Here is a 6,306-nt window from a genome sequence, read left to right on the forward strand (position 1 = left end):
AGGCTTTGTACAGCCCTGTCACTAGAATCCCTCTTCTCTTTCTGAGGACTTCCACAAGGCTGCTGCAGAGGACACAAGCTCTGAGGCCCTTTCTCCTGGCTTGCTGGGGCTGGACTTCTTGTCACAAAGTTGAGATCTGTTGTCTGATTTCTCCCCACTACTATGTTTGCCATCAGATTCCCTCATCTTGGCCCTGCTCGTCTATATGTGGTTTTTTTTGAACTTCAGTCTTCTAATTAATGCTGGTTGTTTCTGTTTTACCTTTTATTTTTTTTTCCTCTGAAAAAATGGAACATAAACATTCTGAATTCCACACTGTCTCTCTTACTGCTCAGTTTTACTGAGTTTTTCTCCTTGATCATCTTCTGGAGTGACTGTGCTATGCTGGCCTCTGAGGCCTCTGATAAACTTTGCTGGAGGAGCTCCCAATTCTCACACATGCACGAATGAGTGTTTATACAAATATATACATATGCATTATATGCTCTCTCCTAATACATTTTACTTTTGACACTTGAGAAGTTTGCCTTTTCAAAGGGCCAAGTATATAAAAATACATATTATTTCTTGACAGGATGCTCCCTGTGCTCATATTCGGTGTAATCAAATCATGATCACTGGTCCCTGTAGCTGCTTCCAGGGACTGACAGCTCCTGCTGCAACAGGTTTGAATGAGCATCCAGTGAGTAAAACCTTTTATTAACTCTCTCATTCAGGTGATCAGGCAGACAGGCACGTGTGAGCCCTCTTGTGGGTTTGTGTGTGTGTGTCCAGGTGCAGGGACACTCACAAATGCAAAAGCAATGTTTTTTCATAGCATTTTTGTACCTGTCCATGCTGCTGGTATTTATGCAAAGGCTTATGCAGGTGCTGCATAAGCTTTTCCCAGTGACATTTCTCCACACTGTTATTAACCAGTCATACACTAATCACCCTGTTAAACATGGATCATTGAATAGCTGCTCATGCCAATTTGCAGTCCAGGAGCTTATCATTCTTCTAAGTTATTTATAATTGTCCTCAGTGTTTCTCTCTCTATATTTATGGTTCCCAAGCTGCTTCCTATCACTACATATCAGAGTAATGTGTTCTTGAATACATTCAAGTCTGATTTTTTTTTTATACTGATTTCCACATCTGTCTGTCCAGTCTGCACTCCTCATTGACTTGAGAGCTACCTTTCAGAGGCAACAAACAGCTTAGACCAGCATTTCTTTCTTCTTCACCCTTCCTAATTAGAACAAGAGTAGACTTTCACCTCAACCGGAATGTAATGTTTTCACAGTAGAAAATAATCATCTCTATTCTTCAGAAGCATTGGTGATGTTTCCTGTTGACTGCATAAAACCTCTAGCAATTTTTGAAATTGGAATTCTTCCTTAATAACTGTACTTTTAATTTCCATATGCTACAGAGATGATCTGAATTTATTAAATCATTAATTTAGTGGCGTCTGAAGGCACCCAGTAGGCACCCTCTGAAAAGTTTTACTAGTAAACACAAGGATCAGTCTCTGCTCTGGAGAACTGAGTAACTAAAAAAATGCAGTGGTGTCTTTAATGCAGAGCATCACACCTATGACTTCACTCACTCAATTTTTCCTCAAATGTTTGTAACGTACGCTGTTTAAAATTCAAAGTAATGTGACTAATCCCTGCAGGTTTCAGCAATGACAGAAACAGGAAATTTGTTCTCATCAATGGGAATTTCCATTTCCAGCTTGCCTGTTTCCCTGAAGTCTAGGACCGCTGTATAAATAATAGGAAAATCTCTTTTCTTCACGACTTTAGCGCAGCAGCTCAATTTGCTTGCAGCATGCTGAGCTTGAGATCGTATTGCATTTGCCTTCTTAGCAGCTTCCTTCCATGACATCAGTCAGGCGGTCACCTGGCTGCTCCAGCTTGTTTCTGACAGAACGGAGTGGCTTTGAAATGGAGCCCATTCTGCTCGTACATGGCTGCATGTATATATTTATAAAAGACTGAAGACAGCATTATGAAACCTCCAGCAACTCGACTACACACTGCAGCCACTTATTTTACACTGACACCAGAACATTCTTTTTTCCTACTCACCAGCTGGTGAGAAGTGTCAAGTGACAATGCCAGCAGATCGCAGGAGGAGCCTCTGCCTTCAAACACCAGGCTTTATTAGCATGAGGACAACTGCATCAACCCTGCTGCTACTGGTCCTTGAAGGTGCTTACCCCCCAGAGTATCCCTGTTCCTTGGTTCATTCCTCAGTAGCTGGCAGGAGGTGGGAGAGAGAGTGCACATAAACCTCTGAGCAATCAGCAGTTTCTCACCGACAGCAGGACAGGATCTGCCGAATCAGATATCACCTGGGAGTACCTTCCTCGGCAGTAACACCTTATGTGCCAGGGGGTAGTACAGGCTGGCTGGCACTCCTCTTCCTCCTCTGTCACACTCACAGCCAGCATGCTGATCTGGCCCTTTGTCATCTGTCATATTGACACTGAGCTGGGACAAATCAGCAGCATGGCAACTGCATGGTCTGGTCAGCTAAGAAGGTTGATATTCTCTTTATAAGAGACCATAATAAACTGAAATTTGGTGACCACTAGTAAAAAAAAAATATATGTATTTATCTTGGTAATTTTGGACTGGCTATGTGTGATTATCAGAGACCAATTCAGTAAAGTCTGAATTTTAAAAAGTACTTGGAAAATGGAATTTTTTCTAACCATGTCTCTAAGTTTCTTCTTGTTTATTGTCTCACAAAAAGATGTGAATGCAGGCAGCTTCCAGCAAGTGCTGAGGTAGTTTGAAGTAGCAACCTCAACTTTGTAAAAAAATGGTTGCTGTAGAGCAAAATGATGACATAAAGCATTTCTCCAGGGCTGCCTGGCACTAATGACTTTAATACAGTGAGTTGAACAAACTTATGTGGCAGCAGTGACTGTGAAGGAGGACTTTTAACTTGCCTACAATAACTACCTTGCTAGGAGCTGAGTGTTTCAGTCAGAGTGATGAATAGTGAATAGGAGCCAGAGCAAGGCCAGCGCGTGGAGGCAGCGCAGAAAGTGGATCTGGATGGAGTAGGGTGCAGGGCAGAGCACCCTGAGAGAGCACCAGAGAACATCTCTGGCAGCAATACAGGGGTGTGGTGATGTGTGCATTTAATTCCTAAAACTTGCAGCAGAAATCTTGGCTGCATGGGGAAGAATTTGCCAAATCAGGAGTGGGAATGCAGAAGTGATACACATAAAAGGTGCACGCATGAGCGCTCACATGGGCAATGGCTGCGGGGTGCTGGCAAAGGGCCCACGAGCTCACATGAACCTGTGGCAGATTCATGCCATCCAGGAGTTTAAGTATGAAATAGTGATGGTGGTGTGGTTCCTGACAGCTCATACCACAGCCCTCCTTGAGCACTAGCAGATGGTGACATCAGAAGCAGCAGAATTACGGTAAGCAGCACTTACAGAGCTGATGGAGGGCTGAATGCACAAACCCTCTTGCTTTGTGACTCTTCATCTGTCCCAGGCTGATGCACCTGTAGGCCTCCTCCTGCCATCAGTCTCAGTACTGTTCACAAGACTGAGCCATACTTCCAATTATATTTATAGGCCTATTAGTAAAACCAGTGATCTGTTCACAGACAAGGCATGAACACAAGAGAAGAGTCAAACACAGCCAATTACTTACAGCAAGAAGTAAACTGTGCCATCAGCAAAATTTTGTATTTCTGTTGTTCTCTGCTTTCTCTTAGATCGTTAATAAACATATTGAACATCCCTGGGCCTGATGCTGATCCCTGGAGCATCTTGCTATTAACCTCCTTTCACGGAGAGAATTGGGCACTTATTCCTCTCCTTTGTTTTTTACCTCTTATCTAGGTTTTAATCCATGTCAGGACTTTGCCTCCCACCCTACAGGCAACAAATTTCTTTAATAGCCTCTTGTGAAAGACTTTATCAAAAGGCTTTTGAAAAGTTTAAATAAATTATATCCCCACCACCACCCCTTCTCCTCAGTCCAGTATTTCATTAACTCTTCCCCAGAATCCTAATGGGCTAGAGGAATACAAGTCACACTTAGAGAAACTGGCAGACAGGTTTATCTCTATCACATTAGACTCATCTAGAATCTTTCTAACTCTATCTTTAACGATTTTTTTCAGTGTTTTCTCCTTGTTCTGAGGTAAGGCGCTCTGTTTTATAATTGGATCATCTTTAGCTTCTTTGTAAAACACAGTTACAATAATCACCCTCCATCCCAGCCCCTTAGTCCCACAGGCGTTTGTAGAAAATGCTATTTGAATAAGCCACTGTCTGCTTTGTTTAAGAGCTCAGCAACTTTGAACTCCCCTTCCTTGGGCATTCAAAGATTCTTACCATCCACTTGGAAGTTCGAAATTTTATCTGCTGTGAAATCTCTCTTGCCTCTGGCCCTTTTCAGCCCAGAAGAAACATCTGAAAGTTATTCCCTCTACTCACTCTTCTCCTCACTTCCCCAGGTGAAAAACCCCAGAGGAGAAAAATACGTTGTTTTCCATGGTCCTTGTCTCACTCTAGCCACAGATGAACCATCCTTCTGGCTAGCCAGGCAGTCCTAAAGCTAATATTGATGGCCCTTATGCAAGGCAGCAACTTTAAACCTTTCAAACCTTGCTTGAAAGAACTGATGGGCAGAGTTCTGCTAGTGCTATAGAGCACACACCTATTTCCATTTCCACCAGTGAGAGAAGAGGTTGACATCCCCAAAGTACCTTCTTGTATGGTGAGGGGGGGACTTTCTTCATTTCCTCCCACAGAGACAGCTGTTCTGCTGTAACGAGGTGCTTTCAGTTCCACAGTGCAACCGTTTCACCCAGCTCTCAGGGACAGCAACACGTGGCCAGGCTGGGTCTGTCATGAGGGAAGAAAATCAGGCCTGCAAAATGTCCATGTGGTGTTACAGACACAAAGGTCTCTGTGCTGACCCTCGCAGCTGCTGCACACATACCCAGCAGCAGTGTAGCATACTGCTCTGCAGCGTTAGGCCCAAAGGTTGCAATGCACCACAGGCACAGCTCTGCACAACCTTCAGGACTGAGTTGAAGCCTGGAAGTTACAGCGGTCCCTCAAGCTCAGGAAAGAAGAGGGCTTCCAAAGGTCCATGACTATGCTGACTCTGCCTGTGTCTCACCAAACCAGCACCCCTCTGTCCTTCCTGGAGCCTGCTACTGATCTGGCACCTCCCATGGGGGGCATTGACTCATGGGTCTTATCCTTCCTCGTTTTGTTTCTATGCAAGCTTATCTCTAACAAGCCTCTTCTACAACACTGAAATGTGATGCAGTCTAAAAAAAAAAAAAATTGACACTTTTGGAAAGTAGGCAACATTTGTCCTCGTCTTGGGTTACACATGGCTCTCTAACCACAGTCCCACTATCCCTACTGTGCAATTTTCAGCTCTTTTGTAGGCCAAAACCAATACCCTAATCAAAAGCTGGAATCAGAGAGGAGATCAAAGATCTTTGCAAGAGGTTTCTTCATGTTCCCACACTTTTGGAGCTGCAGCGCTGTCAGTCTGAGGAGGCTGATTTACCTGAATGGCTGAGGAAACTTTGTAAGTACTCTGAATGTCAGCTGGTGACTCACCATACTTACGTCCTGCAAGTTGTTATGAAGGCTGCCTCTGCAGGATGACTCCTGTGCTGTGGGAGGAACTGCTCCCTGCCCTGAGCTCTCCTTTGTAATCAGCTCTTGTCTTCTTTTTTGGGAGAACTGCACCATTTTGCTCCCAGGGGGAAGTCAAATGCCCACAGAGTCTGAGCATGGGTTTGCCACAGTATGATTTGCTCAGCAAAGCTCATTATACCCTCCTTAATCCCCATTTTACATCTCCCTTGCTGCACTTTACATTCTCTTATATTACTACAATTTGGGCTGCTTTTCTGTATTTTAGAAAATTCCTCACTTAGAAAATCCCCTTTGTCCATGGTGTCACTCCTCAGCATTATTTCCCATCTGTGGGGAGGGTGTATATGCATCATATGGAAGTACTTCAGAGCAGTAGTCAGCGACCTCAAATGATCTGGCTGTTCCCTGTCCTAACACATGTATGCATTTGTTTTAGGAATCCAGCTGCAGCGTTTCTTCCTGCAGGCCTCGAGACAACTTCCAAACCAGAGTAGTTTGTTGTACCTCCAGAGAGCCCAAGCCCATCTAATGAGGCTGGAGCAGGACCCCCAGGCCTTGGGTGCTTGAGCACATCCATCACCACGCTGCCTGGCTTTCCTGCACCAGCAGTCCCATCAGCTCTCTGTGAAGCTTTCTGGGGAACAGGAACTATGGACAGT

The 6,306-nt window shown here is 44.3% G+C and overlaps 1 long non-coding RNA gene across 2 annotated transcripts; it reads right to left on the bottom strand.

Annotated features, from left to right (window-relative positions):
* Positions 1-246: 246 nt before the first annotated feature.
* Positions 247-6,306, bottom strand: LOC147654340 (uncharacterized). Of its 2 annotated transcripts, none has more exons than XR_015284977.1 (4): positions 5,606-6,306; positions 4,732-4,870; positions 3,446-3,611; positions 247-2,246 (listed from the first exon to the last, which is right to left on the bottom strand). It is a non-coding gene; the product is annotated as an uncharacterized LOC147654340 (long non-coding RNA). The 2 variants fall into 2 exon arrangements; XR_015284978.1 differs by having other exon boundaries at positions 5,615-6,299.

The sequence above is a fragment of the Cyanistes caeruleus genome, chromosome 3 (genome assembly GCF_971803275.1).
Source record: "Cyanistes caeruleus chromosome 3, bCyaCae1.hap1.1, whole genome shotgun sequence".
In the NCBI taxonomy this organism is placed as follows: domain Eukaryota; kingdom Metazoa; phylum Chordata; class Aves; order Passeriformes; family Paridae; genus Cyanistes; species Cyanistes caeruleus.